Here is a 22211-nt window from a genome sequence, read left to right on the forward strand (position 1 = left end):
AAACTGGTCAAACTGCACTTCCTTGTGTGAGGTGGACAATTTAAACATGCTTGACAACTGATCTTTAACGGACCGATAAACCTTTGCTACAAAGAGAACGGACATGACATAAAACAGCAGTGAGATTAACGTGCCAATAATATTGTGGACAAAACACATCCCAGTTAACTCTAACACAAACAAAACCAGAAATTGCTTGAAAAGCTCAGCAGGTCTGGTAGCATCTGTGGAGGGAAAACAGAGTTAAGCTTTTGGATTGAGTGACCCTTCCTCAGAACTTCCTCACTCAACCGGAAAGGTTATCTCTGATTTCTCTCCACGGGTGCTGCCAGACATGTTGAGTTTTTTCAGCAATTTCTGTTGTTTCTGATTTCCAATATCTGCATTTTTTTTGGTTAACTCTATAGCAGATTTCAAAGCAGTCAGATTGATTATCATATTTAATTTGTGTCATTATGAAAAGACCAAATCAGATTGAGGAGGATTAACTCTGTCTGACAGTTAATATAGACCCTGTCAGCTGACGGAGGTCAAAAATATCTATCAACCATTTAAAGAGGCATTCCACATTCCAGACACTTCTTATCCTTTCAGGCAAAAATTATAATTTGTTGAACAAATATCTTGCAACTTTGACAAATCCAAATATCTTGACATAAAGGATAGAAATTCTACAGCAGTCACCATCATAGAGATATATAGCACAGAAACAGACCCTTTGGTCCAACTCATCCATGCTGACCAGATATTCCAATGCAATCTAATCCCATTTGCCAGCACTTGGCCCATATCCCTCTAAACCCTTCCTATTCATATACCCATCCAAATACCTCTTAAATGTTGTAATTGTACCAGCCTCCATCACTTCATCTGGCAGCTCATTTCAGACAAGCACCACGCTCTGGATGAAAACGTTGCCCCTTAGGTCCCTTTTATATTTTCCCCCTTTCACCCTAAACCTATGCCCTCTCGTTCTGGACTCACCCACCCCAGGGGAAAGATCTTGTCCATTCATCCTATCCATGCCCCACATGATTTTGTAAACCTCTATAAGGTCACCCCTCTGCCTCCAACGCTCCAGTGAAAACAGCCGCAGCTTATTCAGCCTCTCCCTATAGCTTCATTCCTCCAACCCTGGCAACATTCTTTTTGATCTTGTCTGAACTATTTCAAGTTTCACAACATCCTTCCAATAGGAAGGAGACCAGAAGTGCACACAATATTCCAAAAGTTGCCTAACCTATGTTGTATACAGCTGCAACATGACCTCCCAACTCCTGTACTCAATGCTCTGACCAATTAAGGAAAGCATACCAATCCTATCTAGATGCAACTCTACTTTTAAGTAACTATGAACCTGCACTCCAAGGTCTCTTTATTTAACAACCTGTTAAGTGTATAAGTTCTGCTCTGATTTGCTTTTTCAAAATGCAGCCGCTCATATTTATCTAAATTAAACTCCATCTGCTACTCCTCAGCTCATTGGTCCATCTAATCAAGATCCTGTTGTAATCAAAAGTAGCCTTCTTTGCTGTCCACTACACACCCAATTTTAATGTCATCTGCAAACTTACCAACTATACCTCCTATGTTCACATCCAGATCATTTGTATAAATTATGACAAGTAGTGGATCCAGCACTGATCCTAGTGCTACACCACTGGTCACAGGCCTCCAGTCTGAAAAACAACCCTCCACCACTACCCTCTGTCTTCCATCTTCGAGCCAATTCTATATCTAAATTGCTAGTTCTCTCTGTATTCCATGAAACCTAACCTTGTTAACCAGTCTCTCGTGAGCAATCTTGTCAAACGCCTTACTGAAGTCCATTAAGATCATGTCTACCTCTTTGACCTCATCAATCCTCTGTTAATTCTTCAAAAAGCTCAATCAAGTTTGTGAGACATGATTTCCCACAAACAAAGCCCACGCCAAAGTTATCAAGATAATTTTCTTTGTTCATCTCTGTAAAGAAGGCAGGCATGATATCAGAAAGCATGTTGGATACACCAGAAGTTTCAATGGCTAAAATCATATCAGAAGATGTGCAATAAATAAGTTATTATCAGATCAACTGTATTTCATAACATCTTCCCAGATATCAAGCTAACTTGTCATATTGAACATTTGTTCTTATACAGTTGACTGATGTTTGCAGCTTTGAAGTCATCCCCCAGGGAAAGCCAGACATTGTGGAGATGTTTAAGCACAATTTGTCCACCCAGTTTCAATTCCTCAGTTGGAATTCAATCTTTCCTGATGCTAAGGAAGTGATTGAATTTTCAAGCTTTTCTATGTTAGCTGTACACCAAACTCATCAATGGGCTGCAGTCTGTTGACTTTACATAATGTTGTTTCAGAAGTAGTTGATTCATGAGTCAAATGTTTGCTCTGATTCTATGAAGAACAGTATAATGTGATCTCAATCAGTGATATTTCTACTCAGAGATTTGAATGATACAAGCTTCTTGATTTCTTCAAGGTTTGTGCGAAGATTTGTAGCTCGGGTGCTCGTTGTTGTGGTTCTGTTCGCCAAGCTGGAAGTTTTTGTTGCAAACGTTTCTTCCCCTGGCTAGGCAACATCACCAGTGCTTTGGAGCCTCCTGCGAAGCACTGCTTTGATGTTTCTTCCGGTATTTATAGTGGTCTGTCCTTGCCGCTTCCGTGTGTCAGTTTCAGCTGTCCGCTGTAGTGGTTGGTATATTGGGTCCAGGTCGATGTGTTTGTTGATGGAGTTTGTGGATGAATGCCATGTCTCTAGGAATTCCCTGGCTGTTCTCTGTCTGGCTTGCCCTATGATAGTAGTGTTTTCCCAGTCGAATTCATGTTGCTTGTTGTCTGCTAGGCATCTGTTGATAAAGTTGCGCGGGTATCCGTTTTTGGCAAATACCTTGTATAGGTGTTCTTGTTCCTCTTTTTGCAGTTCTAGTGTACTGCAGTCTGCCTAAGAGACAGACCACGGAACGAGGACATGCCACAACCAAAAGGACTAGCCACACTACCATACATCAGGAGCGTTTCAGAACTGACAGCCAGACTACTGCGACCCTTAGGACTCATAACGGCACACAAACCAACAGCCACGCTCAGACAACAACTCGCTAGAACAAAGGACCCGATACCCAACATGAGCAAAACTAATGTAGTTTACAAAATACCATGCAAGGACTGCACAAAACACTATATAGGACAAACAGGAAGACAGCTAACAATCCGCATACATGAACATCAACTAGCCACAAAACGACACGACCAGCTATCCCTAGTAGCCACACACGCAGACAACAAGCAACATGAATTCAACTGGGAAAACACTACTATCATAGGGCAAGCCAGACAGAGAACAGCCAGGGAATTCCTAGAGGCATGGCATTCATCCACAAACTCCATCAACAAACACATCGACCTGGACCCAATATACCGACCACTACAGCGGACAGCTGAAACTCAAACCCGGAAGCGGCAAGGACAGACCACTATAAATACCGGAAGAAACATCAAAGAAGCGCTTCGCAGGAGGCTCCCAAGCACTGATGATGTTGCCTAGCCAGGGGACGAAACGTTTGCAACAAAAACTTCTTGATTTCTTTATTCCATCGTCATAATGCTGAGTTTCTCCAGCATTTTCTCTACTGAGTTTTATTTCAACAACTGCAAACATTTCCTCAGCATATGCTGGAGTTCAGACATTGTATACAGAAGACTGCCATATGCTTGTATCAACAACAAACTTTATTGTGTGAGTTAATGTGACAATACATCAAGTATTTCTTGATACAATTGTTTGAAAAGTTCATCAGAATTTAACTTTTCACAATGCACATAACTAATAATTTAACAAGAGAATATACTGGAGGTCAAGAAACATCTGTGGAGAGAGAAACACAGTTCCCTTTTTTTTGAGACCAGTAAAATCCCTCCTTCCCCTTCCACCTCCCCAACATGTCTCCAACCTCCCACATAAAGAGACAGACTGGACTCGAGACACTAACTGTTTCTCTCTCCATGGAGAGAGACCTGCTGACTTTTTCCAGCCCTTCTGGTTTTATTTCAGATTTCCAGCATCGACAGTATTTTATTTATAACAATAATTCAGTTGCTCAACAATCTGCCATTGTAATCTGAGTTAATTATGTTTCACAGTCTTTGACTGATTTCAGTGTTTTTACACATGTTAGCTACTTATGGCAAATAGCACCGATGCAAGAATACTTCCACCTAAAACTTTAAACTTAAGATTTTTGAACTTGCATTGTTCAGATCAGAGTACCTGTCTACTTTTTCAGGAATTGTAACACACCTTCACCAACTTCCCAGTCGTCTTCCTCTGCAAACCATCAAGTGCCACATTCTAACATTATGTTATTGCCCCAGGTAGAAGTCACTGAGCTGGTGCCAGTGAGTGATGCATGAGATGAGCTGTAGACAGTTGGGAGAATGAAAATGAACAAGAACTACAAATCATCATTATGTCACTTTTATCATAACTGTTGCTGTGATTTAGTTGACCTTGAGGAAGTGGTGAGGTCCCTGTTGTTTCCCCTTTATCATCAGCATCACCTTCATCTTCCTCTGTGTCATGAATTGTTGTACTGGATCTTCAGAAGGCAACTAGATGCTAAAATTGAATGAGTACTATCCCTTTTGAATATAGACAGAAATGGAGAGGCTGGAGAATTTTGACACTTTACAAAGATGGCAGTGTGGCAGTACAGACTGCAGATTTGCAGTCACTAACCTGATGTTCACAAAATGTCCATGACATTAGCGGTGGTAGAGTACCATGGCCTTTACAATGCATTGTACAAAAAGTTTAAAGTAGAATCATACCCTTTCTTTGGTGGTCTGTGCAGAGTGAATCCTGGAGGAAAATAATCCTTGCCATGCAAAGTCTGAGTGTTACTTTGTGAACATTTCCATATCTGATTTCAAACCAATTTATGCGTTCTTTCATATTGTGGTGTTGTCACAAAATTCAATACCCAGAAATGCAGAAACTGGACTGGAAATTGTTTGGGGTAAAGTGTATGGGACAGCAGTCATCCCAGAATTAAGTTTCTTGCATATCAGATTAGCTTGAGATTGAGAATAGTATATCTTTGAGCAACTGAAGCTGTGATGTTGGCCTTGCTTATATTCACTGATAATGGCAGGGATTTATGTTAAACAGCTAATATAGAAGCAATGGTTTGCACAGCAAGGAGGGGAGGTCTTTATTCAAATTAAGCCAATACTAATTGGGAACAATTTGACCTGGCATAAACTGGCAGTGATATTCAGCTCCATTCCACCAGCAAGGGCTGTCCACTGGCACTAAACCCAACTCTCAACATCAGTTAATACTTAAACTCGAGAACCTTGCATGGGGTCCCCTCAATAGGCCTTTAACAACATTCGCATGTGGATCCACTTTTACTATTCTTGACAGAGAATAAGGAGAACTTTTTGAAGACCAGCAAATAAATGAACTTCCCCCAATCTCTTTGTGTATCTGTTTGTGCCTGAGTGAAGTGCAACTTTGCGGAGTTCCTCCCCTGTGTGTGTGTGCTTTATCTTTGGCCAGAAATCCATGTTCTGGATCGTGAGGCAAGTCCTGAATGTTTCACTTCTAGATATTGTGCACATAAGGGTGCAATTGAAGTAGAAATTAGGGGCGTTCAGGCTTAAAACCAACCCAAAGAATAACTTTCCAACATCAGACTGAATGAGAAAACATCAATTTAAGGTTCATGAACCAAGAATTAGATCATACAATCTAAACATTCAGTGCTAATGTGCGAACATTCTTCTCTTAATGAATTAAACTAGCTTCTTGAAGCAGTTGGGTTCCGACAGGATTATGTGGGTGAGTTTAAAGTATTTCCTCCTAACACTTAATGCAGCTAACAGCTTTTTTCTTATAAGCACATAGATCAAAGATTTATGGCAGGGAAAACATTTTACAAGTGAGTGTTTCAGTCAGCTATGGAATGAACTTCATCAAGAAGGAGCTGACTGGCTGGACACTAATTAATTAAATGCATTCAGGGGAAGGTGATGGCCTAGTGCTATTAATACAAAACTATTTTTCCAGAGATCTATGGAATGTCCTGGACACTATGAATTCAAATTCTGGATCAGTGGTGCTGGAAGAGCACAGCAGTTCAGGCAGCATCCGAGGAGCAGTAAAATCGACGTTTCGATCAAAAGCCCTTCATCAGGAATAAAGGCAGAGAGCCTGAAGCGTGGAGAGATAAGCTAGAGGAGGGTGGGGTGGGGAGAAAGTATCATAGAGTACAATAGGGGAGTGGGGGAGGAGATGAAGGCGATAGGTTGGGGGCAGGGGGAGGGTGGAGTGGATAGGTGGAAAAGAAGATAGGCATGTAGGACAAGTCATGGGCACAGTGCTGAGCTGGAAGTTTGGAACTAGGGTGAGGTGGGGGAAGGGGAAATGAGGAAACTGTTGAAGTCCACATTGATGTCCTGGGGTTGAAGTGTTCTGAGGCGGAAGATGAGGCATTCTTCCTCCAGGCGTCTGGTGATGAGGAAGCGGCGATGAAGGAGGTCCAGGACCTCCATGTCCGCAGCAGAGTGGGAGGGGGAGTTGAAATGTTGGGCCACAAGGCGGTGAGGTTGATTGGTGCAGGAGTCCCGGAGATGTTCCCTAAAGTGCTCTGCTAGGAGGTGTCCAGTCTCCCCAATGTAGAGGAGACCGCATCGGGAGCAACGGATACAATAAATGATATTAGTGGATGTGCAGGTAAAACTTTGATGGATGTGGAAGGCTGCTTGGGAGGAGGTGTGGGTGCAGGTTTTGCAGCTCCTGCGGTGGTAGGGGAAGGTGCCAGGACGGGAGGGTGGGTTGTAAGGGGGGGTGTGGACCTGACCAGGTAGTCACGGAGGGAACGGTCTTTGCGAAAGGCGGAAAGGGGTGGGGAGGGAAATATATCCCTGGTGGTGGAGTCTTTTTGGAGGTGGCGGAAATGTCGGCGGATGATTTGGTTTATGCGAAGGTTTGTAGGGTGGAAGGTGAGCACCGGGGCGTTCTGTCCTTGTTACGGTTGGAGAGGTGGGGTCTGAGAGTGGAGGTGCGGGATGTGGACGAGATGCGTTGGAGGGCATCTTTAACCACTTGGGAAGGGAAATAAAATCTTGCCATGATAAATGGCGGAATTTGAATTCAATTAAAAAAACACCCGGGAATTAAAAGCCTAACCATGAAACCTTTGCTAACTATTAGGGAAAACCCCATTTGGTTTACTAAAGAGTCATAGAGACATAGAAATGTACAGCTTGGAAACAGACCCTTCGGTCCAACCCGTCCATGCCGACTAGGTATCCCAACCTAATCCAGTCCCATCTGCCAGCACCTGGCCCATATCCCTCCAAACCCTTCCTCTTCATATACCCATCCAAATGCCTCTTAAATGTTGCAATGTCCTCTCGGGAAGGAGACTACCATCCTTACCTGCTCCGTGACTCCAGACCCACAACTCTCTACTGCCCTCTGGGCAATTGGGGCCTAGCCAGTGACGCCTTTACCCGGTGAGTGAATGAATTTAAAAATCTCTACAGTCATCTGACTACAGCAGGACAGGAGTTTGAGCAGCATCCCTTTTGGTGTTCAGGCTCATAGGAGTTTTATCGTACTCCATCCCCTTCTCCTGTCCACTGCCTGCCAAACTGCAAAGTTAGAAAGGATGGTGTGGAAGCAGGGGGTTATCTTGGGATGTCAGCTTGTTTGGGGAGGAACTAAGTTCTTGGTGTATTATCATGGAGCAATGCGAGTGAGCTCACTATAGATTTGTATGATATGACCCTGAGATGGGCATTATCTCCCTGCTTGAGAGAGGGTATCATGCTCACTGCTTTAAGGAATGGGCATTTTAATGCCACCAGTGACCCGTTGGGTAAACATACACAATTACCTCATTGTTTCTAAACGTTCCATGTGAGATGACTGGACTGCTAATTCTGCTGCCTACAACCTGCCTTATGCCACTGTACCTCAGCACAGCTTGCAGGCACCTGAGGTAAATTGCTGGTGCCAGCTTGGTGTTTATAATTCCAAGCAACCTGAGTATCCTCAGCACAAGCTCAGTGGTAGCTTTGTAGCCTCTGTCAAAGTGATAGGTTCACGTCTGACTCCATGAATTAAATGTATAACTGAGGCTCACTTTCACCCCATTGCAAGGGGGTGCATTGCTTTGGTCCTGCCAGCCTTCTCATATAGGTGTAAAGGATCCCATGGCAATAATTGAACAAGCCAAGGCAAGAGTTATCCATTTTAGGTATTCTAAAATCAATGATCTGGTCATTTATTTAGTTACTTTGTCTGAGAACATATACAATGCATGTACTGGCTGTCATATTTTCCAAACAAAATATTTCAAGATGTTTTGCAAAGCTCTTTGAGGACCTCCTGAGATTTGGCAAGGCACTCTGGCAGCCTGACAGAACTGCCTGCTGGAAATTTCTGGCTCCTTTCCTGACTGACCTTTTTTCAGGGGGTTAACATCTTCTCGAATATGGAAATGTTGGCAAGTGGAACAAATTTTAAAAGTAAGTTTTTTTGAGAAAACAAAAACTGAGGAAAGTAAACCCTACTGCACTTATCACAAAATAAGCTAAAATAGTTCCTGAAAATACAGTTTTCTGAAGGGAGTATATCTCTTCACAACTTATGATATTATAGTTAGATTTTGGCAGTGAAAATTCCAGATGGGTTAGTGTAAAGTTTAAGATTTGTTTCTTTTGCGAAAAGGTGCCAATAGGAAATGTTGGAAAGGCTGTAATTACAGCAAACCTGGCAATCATTTTGAAAATCATAATTAAATGGGGGACAAAGGGATTTAGTCACTTCCCAACATTGCCAATATTTGCAGATTATTAAAGCTCCAAGCCACATTTGGTCTATTTATGACTTTGAAATAAATTTTATTTAGCTTGGAATGGATTTGAAATCATAGCCTTTCATAGGCATAATACAAGTTATTTCTGATAGGGAACCTCATAGGCGTCTTGCTATAAATAATTCTGACTCTTTATATATAGAGATGGCAAGACAATTTTTAGTATGCAGAGAGAAATACTACCTCGCATTAAGTTGGAATTTCTTCCATGCTGCTGCCTGAATTAGGCAGGAGAGCAACATAAAATGAGGTGACATTATGTCATTAATTTGAGATTGCCACTTGGGTCTCCTTCCTGAATTACCTGATGCGATACGGTTGGAGAGACAGAGCTCAGGCAGAGTTTTATGCCATCTGCTTTTTTACCTCCAGTAATGTCTTATCGAAGGTCTCTCATGGACAGTAAGGCTGCATAAACCATCAGGTCCTAGTAGTATCTTCTTTTCCCTCAAAGATTTAAGATCCTATGTCTCAGTCTTGGCCAAATAGTGAAGAGCACTTCAGCTGAACACTTCTCCAGGAGGCTTTCTGCACTTCTAAGTCCCTTTTGTCTCTTCAAGTTGCTGTTGTAGCACTCAGAATTTCCTTCCTTTTCGCATTTCTAGCAGTCTTTCTTCAATCCATCTTGGCATTAGAAACCTTGGTCTACGCTGCATGTTAAACAATCTTTGACCCAGTAAAATACAGCACAGTCAAAGGGTCAGGCAGATGTTCCCTGTCTACCTCCATCTCAACCCGATGGTGAGAGAAGAATCATGTCTACTTCCACTACTACCGTTGGTACATCTTCCTTTGTAAATCATACTCTGGTAGTCTGCATACACTGCAACCTCTTTGTACTGTTTATAAGAAGCCTTCACAAGGAACCCTCATTCACATGTACACACACTCACATATCTACATAATTATACCCAATCCTTCTTGAATATGTTCCCATTTCTTCATACTTGGCCTTCCATTTCTTGCAGTAGCATTGACAAAGTACAGTTAAATATCGAGAAAAATTCCACTTAACATCTCTAAATGGGAAATCTCTAAGTGGTTCGGTTTGGGACATCTGATTCCGTCGCTTCTAAACCGTGTTCAGCTAATCACATTACCAATTGGGGTCATCATGAAAGTAAAAGCCAAGTAAATAAAAAGGCTATGAGCTAGGACTGAATGTGAGACAGTGGAAAGTAGGGAGTTGGAGCTGGGACTTTATGAAATATTAGTGCTCCATGAGACCATGAGGATGTTGACTCTGATTTGAAAGTGGATGGTGGTTGCCTCTGAAAACTTTGCAGTTTGAGAAGCACATCTGATATGTCTAGTGAAACTAAAACACCAGAATATGCTGGGATGTTGTGCTGACCTATTAAAATATGCCATATTAATATTTGATATGTTGTGCTGCCACTTCTAAGGCAGATCAACTTTCAGTGGAACAGGCTCAGGTACAGACTCAGCGTGTTTAGCATTTAAAAATAATGTCAACCCTCTTACATCAAAGAATACTTACGTCAAGCAAAAATATTCCTTTAAAGCAGTTTGCTTTGAGAGATAGCTTTTATGCACCGATGACTGAAATAAATCAATAATTAATCTTGAAATTTTCAATGAATTCTGTTACAGTAAATATAGCAAGTTCCAGTTCTGACATGCCTATTAATGCTGGTAAGGTTCATCCAAAATTCTCAATTTCAATTAAATGCCCTGAAGCTGATTTGAATTAGAGTCATAGAGGTCTACAGCATGAAATGGGGCCCTTCGGCCTAACTTGCCCATGCTGCCCTCTCATTTTCTAAATTTGTTCTTCATCTATTGCTTTGTTTCTGGAGATGGGAGATATGTGAGATTGAGATGGGTCACTTTGTCTTTCATTATTCCCAACCATACTGATGGTCAAGCTAATGATGCAACTTTGCTCTCTTAAGCTTTAAGACTTTGCAATCAATAGGAAATTTCATTGTATTTTCTTGTCAGCTGCCAATTTATAAAACAAAACTTGTTACAACACAGTAACGGTACAGTATATCAATACGGTAGGAAGACTTGTGTGAAATTAAAGTCAGTGCCGCTATTTGGTCTTATTTAAAAGATAGTGAAAGGTATAGTACACATTGGAAGCCAGTATTCTAGTGTCAGCATTTTGACAGACATATTGCTATAATGTCTAAAGGTCATAATATTTGATTCATTGGGAATAGCATAAAACTGTAAAAAGTGGTGACAAAATCAGTAGGTAACACACTAAGCCTTCAGTGTGAGTTGGTTATTTTTGATGTACTGAGCAGATAACAACTTACCATATTTCAGTTTTAGAGGATAGTGTCATAAAAGTTACAACTGAAGTATTTCCTCTTTATTTTCATAGACACTTCAAAGATGTGCTCTTGTAAAGCTGGTCACCTCACACTGCAAAAGAAAGCAGCATTTTAGTTTCATTGAAGATAAGCCTGCAAAAACCACAGAACCAAATATTCAAGATATCCTGATGTTCCAATAATATATCATTCAGCTCGTTTAGAACGTTCTGTCACCCCAATCTCACCTTCTCTCAGTAGGGCATGTTTTTGTTGATTTCAATAAAGGTATTAGGTACAGTCAAACAAAATTCCAAATTCATGTTATATTATTTGTATTTGCATCGCCACACAAAAAAAGCACAATACTAAATTGGCTACCAACTTTAAAACCGTTTGATCATCCTATTCAATAAATTTAATGTACGGCAATTAACAAAAAACAGAAATTGCTGGAGAAAAATTAGCAGGTAAGACAGCCTCTGTGAAGAGAGAAATGGTACTAATGTTTCAGGTCTAATAGTCTGGCTTCACAACTGACTTGCTGGACTCAAAATGTTAACACTGTTTCTCTCTCTTTACAGAGGCTGCCAATTTTGTTTTTCTTCATTTTGGATCTCCAGCATCCTCAATTCTTTGATTTATTTAATGTACAGTAAGCTTCAACTGGCAGTCAAACACGGAGATAACTAGATTCCATTGATTTTCTACTAGGTGGATAAGCCAAATACTTAAGTCTTTTATTCACCTATCCCCCCAACACTTAACTATTCTGTGTATATGATTACTCCTTTCCATTCCGGAAAAACACTTTTCACTGTAGTGAATTAGATGTGACAACTATCTGCCCAATCTAACAACTTGACCAAGACATCATGAATCATTTCATTCCTCTTCACATTTAACCTGTTTCTCTTATAAAAACAGGAAGTGCTGGAGAAACTCAGCAGGCTAGCAGCAAGAGTGGAACGAGAAATGTTCAGAAGAAGAAGTCAGGAGAGAAATTAAAAATGTTCATTCTGGCTTTGATAAAGGATTTAATTTGGTGGCTCTTTTCCCCATCACCATCCATCTTCTTTTCTTCCAGAGAAATATTCTGATTAGAATTGAACACTGACGGGTTTATGATCCAATTTTCCTTTTAAACATTGTTATATCCTTCAAATAGACACTGCAGTAAAGATCAGCATATTTTCACCTCAGACATTGAGATTTGAACCAGGAAATGTATGGCGGGTGAAAGTCTCTCAACCAAATAAAGCTCAATCATACAATTTCATAGGATAGTCTGCATGAGCTCATTGTGTAGAGCAGCCTTTAAGTTGAAACATGGTAAATTCAATCATGGGAAATGTGGATGAACATTAAAAACTTACAATGTATAATGTACACTCTTGAAGAGTCAACACAATAAGAATTGCTGTCTATACTGGAACTTCAGAATTTATTAATTAAATCTGCAGGAAAACGCCTTATAAATTGGTATTTGAAATCTGATGTGATTACTATAACTACTCATGTTAGGTAAATTACTGACAATACATTTACCACTTCCTAAACTGTAACTTCTCTTTGATGTACTGAGCAGATCTGTAAAATAAACTGATTTGTCAGTCAAAGGTTTGGTGCAAAGAAGAATTTCCTACGTACTTACTTAACTTGACACACTTCTGTTTTTACAAGATCAAAACCCTCTGCCAGACTGTGGTAGAGTTACTAGTTTCCTTTATAGTTTGAGCACTTATTTAATTAAAAGTATCATGTAAGTGAGAAAGGATGAATTAAAATACTTGTTGTTTAATAGTTCTTAGGAAATAGTAACCATATCATGATTGATTGTTCCTCTAAGTTAAATGAGATGTAGTTCAAACTTAAGCAAGTAGAAAGTACATTAAGAGATATGACAGTAGCTAAACAATAGATGGCATTTAAAAAAGTAATACTCAACAAGGAAGTTGGAGCAAGTACCTGACGAGTTCAACTCACTCCTTGTTCTGAAGGACCAGGTATTAACATCTAAGGGCATTTGCACCCACACCTCACATCAATGGACATTTGCCTCCAACATTTGCCAGCCCTGAAGAACACCTAGAGGGAGAAAGGCAGTAGATACATGGGAACATCACCACCTACAAGACACTCACCATCCTGACTTGGAAAAAATATTGCTGTTCCTTCACTGTCACTGGGTCAAAATCCTCAAATTCCCTCCCTAATGGCATTGTGAGTCAACCTACAGCAGGTGGACTGCAGCGGTTCAAGAAGGCAGCCTACAACTGCCTTCTCAAGGGAAACTAAAGATAGGTAATAAATGCTGGCCCAACCAGCATCACTCACATCCCATAAAGTGGGTAAAAATAACTCTTATGGCACAGTGATCAGCTGCTCAGGATGGTCAGTTGCTCGGGATGGTCAGAAGTAGGATGTTCTTTCCATCAGCGATAAGGAGACAAATGTTGGGCCTCTTCCTGCCCAATTGTTGGCTGTTTTCCTCCTCAGATGAGAAAAGAGAGAGGCAGGTATTACAGGAGTAAAGGTGGGTGACACAGCTCTTATTTTTGGTGCAGGTGGAGAAGTGATCCTGAATGAGTGAGTAGGCAATGCAGAAGGCATGGAGAGTTAGTGCTCTTGGGGGTTGAGATGCTGAAAGCAGGTGGGATAGGTGGTACAGGCAATAGTGAGAGTGGTACAGCATGAGCCTTATGGGAAGTGACTATCAGAGAAAGGATGGTAGCACTTAAGGTGATGAGGTGAAAAAGATCATTGACCATCTTCCGACAATGTTGGGTCACCTCCAGATGGTTGAGACTGCTTTAATCCATGTGGCCTCCAATGCTGGCCCTGGGTGAAGAGGTGATCCCATTTGTTCACCACCCCCTCCAACATTCAGGAGCAGCAAACATTTTGGAAGGTAAATTTTATTTTAGTGTTTAACATGAGAGGACTTTAACATAGGAACAAAGAAGTCTTGATTCACGTATAGAACAGTGAGACGTCAACTGGAGTATTGTGTGAGGTTCTATCTCCTTACCTATGGAAGGATATGTATATATCCATAGTATTTCTGGGCAGTGAGCACCAGGTTTGACCCAGTGATGGTTAAGGAGCAGTGATATATATCCAGATTTGGATGCCATGTGGTTTGAAGGGGATCTTGCAGCTGGTGATATTTGCATCTGTCAACTGTAATCATCCATCTGGGTGGTAGAGATTGAAGAAGCCTTGGTAAGTTTCTGTGGCCCAGTTTGTTGATGGTACCTGTTCCTGTCACTGTAAACCAATGATGTATACTTATATAGTAAGACATGCTGATTGGTCTTGGACATTTGGATGGTGAAGCTTTGGTAAAGCTACTTGAATGTTGTTGGTGCTGCACTCATCCCGGAAGTGGAGAATATTCTCTCACACTGCTGACTTATACATTATGGATGGTGGACAGGCACTGGAGCATTAAGAAGCAGGAGTTACTCACTACAGAATTCCCAACTGCTAACCTTCTCTTGTAGTCAGAATATTTATATAATTTGTGCAATTGACTTACTAGTCTTACAAAGGTGTTGAACAAGGATGGTGCAATGTTTTATATTGAATCTTTCTGCACAACATGCTAATACTCAATTTGCTATTTAAAGTACAACATATTTGACCCAGAAGTGTTAAGGATATTTATTCCTTTAGTTTCTCCATAGCATGTTCTTTATTTAGCTTTGCTTACTTTGACTGTCCGTAGTGCTGTCCTGTGAAACCTGATGTAAAGATTTCTGCCAATAAATCTGTAATAAACCAATCATACCAAGCTTTCAATGGATTTATCCCTTCCTTGGCTCTACTATGTTTAGCACAGCAATCAAACCATCTTGGCCTCCTCTTTCTAACCCTGTGGCTTGCTTATACCTTATATAACACTTCAATTTTTGATGACATTATTTTTCCATACAAGAGCAACAATGCCGTACAATGAGGAAGTTACTGCTTCAATAAGTTCACATTAGAGGATCTTTTTATTGGACAGCTCTTAAATATCTTACGATTAATCTCACTTTTACAGATGTCAATTACAGTCTTGAATGGCTGCAGCTCTTTTTAATTGGTTATATGTTGCCTCGTAATTTTTATTCATTATTCAAATTCATGTCAAACAAAATTTCTTCATTTTCTGCATATTTGTTTGACATCTGTATTTCTTTTTTGGATCCTACCCTTCCGACTGTACCATCTATTTTTACAATGAATGATTGCATTCCTAACACTAGGATGTACTCATGCTGCTACAATCCAACAGTTGCTCCACTGACAGTAAACTGAAGCAGCTGGCACTATATCACACAGTTAGAAAATTGTCATGACAAATTTGTAATGACTGCAAATCTATAAAAAGCTTGTTGATGCAAGCCATGAAGTATGACTTTTATATTAGCAATAAAGTGTTTAGTTAACTGTGGCTCACAGGCGCTAAAGTGATAAATGCAAAAATGAAAGGAGCTGCATTTTCAGATTACTTATACACTTTAATCCTCTTATAGAAGTGTCTCAGTGCTGGAAGATATTTATACTGATTATTTTGATCACACTTCCATTTCTTTGCAAGATTCCCAATAACTTACATATTTTAAATATACTTATAAATCAGATGTGTTAGTGTCTCTGTTTTTCTGTCATAGTTCCATCAATTCTGCTTAATTATTCTAATAACTGAAATGACTGCTCTTCTGTCTGAAGTGCAAAATGACATCTTTCCTGTGGGTATTGTTACAATCCATGCAGAGGCTGAAATCTTGGAAAAAGAGGTGCACACAGATTTTCTGGTGACTGGTGCAAGGAATCGCATAACAACCATTTAAAGTTTAAGCTGCAGCTAACAAACTAAAATTAACATTAACGAAACATTACTTAGAGCAAATGAATATACAGTAGGATTGTGCCATTCGGCCCTTCAAGTTTTCTCTGCTGTTTAGCAAGATCCAGTTGATCTGATTGCCATTTAAGATATTTTTTCCCACCTACACCTAGTAACCTTTCATCCAGATACTTAACAAAAAGCTATCTGCCTCTGTCTTAAAAATATTCAAGGAAGCTGCTTTCCGGAAAAGAAGCCCCAGTGACTCTCAGGGAGATAAAAATTGCCTCATCTCTGTTTAATTTGATGACCCCTGATATGTAGACTGTGACCCCTAGTTCTAGATTCTCCCCTAAGAGAAAAACATCCTTTTTCATTCTACCCTTTCAAGGATCTTACAAGTTTCAATCAAGTTGCCACTTCTGAATTCCAGTGGATACAAGCCGAACCTCTGCATCCTTACCTTAAAACAACCCACCCATTCTAGGTATTAGTCTAGTTAACCTTCTCTGTTCTACTTCGAAATCACATATATCCTTCCTTGAATCAGGTAACCAAAACTGCAATTGTACACACACCAGTGCCTTGTACAATTGAAGCATAGGCACCTTACTTCTATATTCAATTTCCCTCATTGGGTAACATGTAAGTTACTTCCCTAATTACGTGTTGTAATTGCATCCTAATCTTATTTTTTGATTCATACACTAGGACACCCAGATCTCTTTGCAACTCAGAGCTCTGCAATCTCTCACCATCTGTAGAATATGCTTCCTTCTTATACTTACTGCCAAAATGGACAATTTCATATTTTTCTACCTTCAACATCCTTTGCCAGTTATTTGACCACTATCCTTATGTTGTTGTAGTGTTCTTATTTCTTTCTCACAATGCACTTTCTTTCTTATCTTTGCCCCATCAACAGATTTGGCAACCATATCTTGAATCTTTTCATGTAAGTCACTTTGATAAATTCTAAACAGTTGAGGTAACAGCATTAGTCCTGTTGCACCTCATTTTGTGACATCTTGCCAAGCTGAAAGAGATTCATTTATGCCTACTCTCTGCTTCCTATTAATCAACCAGTCTTCTATACATATAAAAGGCAATAAATAAGCCAATCAACAGAAAAAGCATTTTCTATTGCCTTCTTAACAAAACTGAAAAAATTCCGAAGATGGGTCACTGAACCCAGAACACTAACTCTGATTCACTCCACCGACGCTGCCAGACCAGCGGAGATTTTCCAGCAGTTTCTGTTTTTGTTTCAGATTTCCAGCATATGCAGTACTTTAGCTTTTTTTGCAAATACCATACAATGGTTTACACATCATACTGCATTCTTAGCAGAAGTGTAATTTTGTATTTAAATTTCCAAGCTCCTGCTGACCTCCATAGGATCACCTCCTCCTGTTCCATTTGGCTGTATCTTCCAGGGTCCTAATAAACAGAGGAGAAAGTGAGGACTGCAGATGCTGGAGATCAGAGCTTAAAAATGTGAAGAAGGGCTTATGCCCGGAACGTGATTCTCCTGTTCCTTTGATGCTGCCTGACCTGCTGCGCTTTTCCAGCAACACGTTTTTTAGTCCTAATATACAGAGGCCCCTTAATTAAATCTTCTGAGCATATTCTAATCTTCTCATAGCAATACACCCACTGATGATTCCCTGGCCATTAACTTTCCACAGCTTGATTCTTCAAACAGGAATCCATCCTCACATTGGATCAGCTTGATGGTTAACCCCTAAAACATTATCTTCTATCTCCTCTCAAAGCAGGACCTGATTCTAGGCTTTGTTCCCAAACTGTCTGCGTCAATGACTCTGAGAGTCTGCATGCTGCACGCAGCAAGATGACCTTCCACCTCCTTTGTCTCCACTTGGAGCCATAGAGATTTACAATGCTGAAACAGACTCTTCGGTCCAACTCTCCCATGCCGACTAGATCTCCTAACCTAATCTAGTCCCATTTGCCAGCACTTGGCTCATAACCCTCTAAACCCTTCCTATTTATATATCAATCGAAATGCCTTTTAAATGTGGCAATTTAAAGCCTCCACCACTTCCTCTGGCAGATATTTTCACCCTCCACGTGAAAAAAATAGCCCTTTGTTCCCTTTTAAATCTTTCCCCTTAAACCTAGGTCTAAAACCTTTAGTTTTAGACTCCCCTACTCTGGGAGAAAGGACTTTGTCTATTTACCCTATCCATGCCCCTCATGATTTTATAAACCTCTATAACATTAACCCTCAGCTTCCGATGCTCCAGGGAAAATAGCCCCAGTCTATTCAGCCTCTCCCTATAACTCAAATCCTCCACCCCAGGTTAAAATTTGTAAATTTGACTTGAGTCTCTGTCTCCGTAACAAGTAGGTTAAATTGATTTGATTTTGGGTCGATTTAGGTTGAGGAAATTTGGGTTTGTCTTTAGATGGATTTTGTAAGGGACCTTATCCGCCTTTCCATGTTTTACCTTGAATTAAACTAAATTAAGACATTTTAAAGCATAAATTTTAACATTCATCATAGTGTAGCACAATTTTGCATAGTTATACAATGGTGAGGTTCATTGAAACCTCATTGAAATTCAGAGCCTTTGCTACAGAGAGACAAATTAATTGGCTACATTTTTACAACAAAACCATAGGTACCAGGATTTAATACTTTTGACTTTTACTTCTGGGAAAGAATATTTCAGAAAGGGAGAGAGAGAACGGGGATAGTGGTGGTACTTTCACTGGGCCAGTCATCCAGAGCCCAGAACTAATGGTTAGGGACAATGGTTTAAATTGGCAGAGTGTGGAATTTCAATAAAGTTCAATGAAATCTAATCTTAAATATTGGTCCAGTGGTGACCAACAGCAATAGCTGTGCTACCATCTTTCATTTTCCCTTATACCTACCTCTACCTCATTCCAGGAACAAAACACCTCACAATAGGGCAGAAAAGGTCAAGACAACTGTCTTGAGTAAAGGATCCTGATCTTGACTATCCTGCAAAGAGCGGTGCTGGAAAAGCACAGCAGGTCAAGCAGCATCCAAGGAGCAGAAAAATTGATGTTCAGGCAAAAGCCCTTCATCAGGAACCCTTTCCTGATGAAGGGCTTTTGCCCAAAACGTCAATTTTCCTGCATCTCAGATGCTGCCTGACCTGCTGTGCTTTTCCAGCACCACTTTGATCTAAACTCTGGTTTCCAGCATCTGCAGTCCTCACTTTTGCCTATCCTGCAAATAGCCTGTTCAGTTGTTTCAGAGGCTGCACCTTATTTCCTGTGCCAGGATCCCCTGAGAGAAGGTAATGTCCCTTTGTCTGAGGCCTGCTGACAACTGTGGCAAGCTTCCTGGCTTTGTGTCTGCACTAAATAGCACGGCAATACCAGAGCAATACGATCCTGGTATCTCTGGCTAAGGAGGCAATGCACAAAAGAGGCAGTTATAGTGTGAACATTTCAGGTAGGCTCAGAATGAGCAAGCCACAATGACAGAGCCCGGAAATGCAGCTTTGTCCAGACCATGAGCTGGTGCATGTCCCTAAGTGCATAGTGATATAGTAATAGCCACTGGTGCATCCAGTGGAATGGAAAACCATGAAACTTCTCAAAAGGTGTATAATTTGCACTCAGATGATTGATTGCACCCAAATCCAAAACACTTAGCCAAAATAAGGGATATAATGAGAAAATGGGGATAGTTTTATTTTTAAAAATGTCAATGCCAGATGCACTTCCACAGACACAGAAATGACCCTGAAGCAGAGAACATCAGTTTGCTATAAATTGCTGAGATGTTTACCCGACAACAGCGTTGAGTCTCCTGAATTATTTTTCGGCATTCTTTGTACCGGATAGGATTAACACTTTCTGCCATGATCTTAATGCAGAGCCGGCTTAAACAGCTGAGTGGTCTACTCCTGTTCCTGTGCTTCAACATTTTACATGATCTTCTCACCTTCCACTGAACTTTTCACAACCCACACCACGAACCAGCATTAGCAGCACCCCTCATACGGAGAGTGTCAAAGATGCAACAGTTTCCAATTATAACCTGCAAAATATAAATTCTCTTGAAAAGCAGCAGAGCCCGGCCCTCACTCCTGAGTGTATTGCACAGCTTTACAGGCACCACATGAGAAGTCACACATCAAATGCTTTGTCACACTCCTCTGCACCACTGTAGTCAAGTCACAACTCCATGATGTATAATATCTCCCTAACCTTGCAGGTGTTAGCAACTCGACTATTCACTGTTCATTCTGGAATGCTTCTACCTTTCCTGGGCCTGAGAAATACGCAAACCGTGCTCATTAAATAAGAACAGCAGTGCACATTTCAAAACTTTGAATCAACTTTAACTTCCTTCATAAAGCCCTCAAGCTGTAAGGGGATGAAACTGTCCTTGTAGCAATGATATTACAGCTCAATTACCACAGATCACGCAAATTTAATTTCCACACTTTACATGTAGTTTAATCTGAACCAAGTTGATCATTGACTCAGTCAATTAGTGGACAATGTTATGCTTCCAGCAGATGTTAATTCTGGATAAATAAGATCCCAGATTGAAACTTGGTTTATGAAATCCTAACTTTGTTTTCTTTTTAACCATAGGGATCAGTAACTGAATGCGTTCCCCAGAGCTGTCAGTGTATCACAGAATTGTTACCATGCAGACAGGCCATTCAGCCTCTCATGTGTACTACGGCTCTCTGAGCATTTTAAATTATTGCAAATCTCCTGTCATTTCCCTGTAACCCTACACTGTAACTATTTTAATAGTCAGCCAATGTCCTCTTGAATGCATCCATTGAACCTGCCTCCACCACACTTCCAGGCCATATATTCTATGCCCTAACTACTCACCGTGTGAGAAAGTGTTTCTGTTTGCATTTGCTCCCATTGTCAAACAATTAAAAGCTGTATCCTCTGGTTCTCAGTCCACTTATGAGTGGGAGCAGTTTTCCTCTATGCACTCTGCTCTGGGGTTTGAAAATTTCCTCTTAGCTTTCTCCTCCTCAAGGAAAGCCACCTACCTTCTCAGATCTTTCTTATTGGCTGAAGTATCTCATTGCAGAACCATACTCATAAACTTGTTCTTCACCCTCTCCATTGGATTCACAATCTTCCTATAGTGTGGTGACCAGATCTGGAATTCCGCAGACAAAATTCCAACTGAGATTGAGCCAGTGTCCTAAATGAGTTCATCATATCCTCCCTGTTCTTGTACACCATGGGCCTATTTATGAAACCTAGAATACTGGATGCCTTACTAACACTGCTCCATACCTCTCCTGCTGGCTTTAATGATTTATGCCAGGTCTCTCCACTTCTGCACACCCTTTTAGAATACTACCTTCCATTTTATATTGTCTGTCTGTGTGCTTTGTACCAAACCAACACCTACTGCATGCTTTGGACAATCACCTCACTTTATTGCATTGAATTTCTCTGCCACCTATCCAACCACTTCACTAATGTTTCAATGTCCTTCTGAAGTTCTACACCGTCCTCATCACAGTTAACAACTCTTCCGAGTTTTATGTAATAGACAATGAAAAGAATATTCATTGATCAAGAAGAAAAACAAGAACTATACTATATTAGACAAAGAAGGTCAGAAAGATTTTAAAAAAGAATTCAAGCTCATAATACCACACTTATCCCAGCAATATCCACACAAATAGCCAAGTCTCAGTGAAGTTGCCATTGACTCCGCATTAAGATCTCCTTGCACAGACTCAGGATGGCCCAGTTTCTCTTCAACCAGTTTCTCTTGGCAAATTTCTGTGCAGCAAATACAATTTCCCTTCATCTGGTGTGCAATCTAAGATTTATTATGTCCTATCATAAATCACTCACAATATAAACAAGTTTCCATATCACCCCAGAAGGTGAGGCATGATAAGGCTCTGGTCAGACAGCATTTCAAAAATTGTGAGCATTTCTGGGCCTGTATCTAAGGAAGGATCAGTTGGCCGTGGAGGGGATCCAGAGGATTTTAAAAGAACAACTCCTGGGGATGAAGGGCTTGTCATATGAGGAGTGGTTGAGGACTCTGTTCTTGGTGGAGTCTAAAAGGATGAGGAGACATCTCATTGAAAATTGCAGAATGCTGACAAGCCTGAAAGAAGCAGATTTGGAGAAGATGCTTCCACTGGTCGGAGAGACTAGGATCTGAGGGCACAGCCTCACAGTGAGGGATGG

The sequence above is a fragment of the Hemiscyllium ocellatum genome, chromosome 23 (genome assembly GCF_020745735.1).
Source record: "Hemiscyllium ocellatum isolate sHemOce1 chromosome 23, sHemOce1.pat.X.cur, whole genome shotgun sequence".
In the NCBI taxonomy this organism is placed as follows: domain Eukaryota; kingdom Metazoa; phylum Chordata; class Chondrichthyes; order Orectolobiformes; family Hemiscylliidae; genus Hemiscyllium; species Hemiscyllium ocellatum.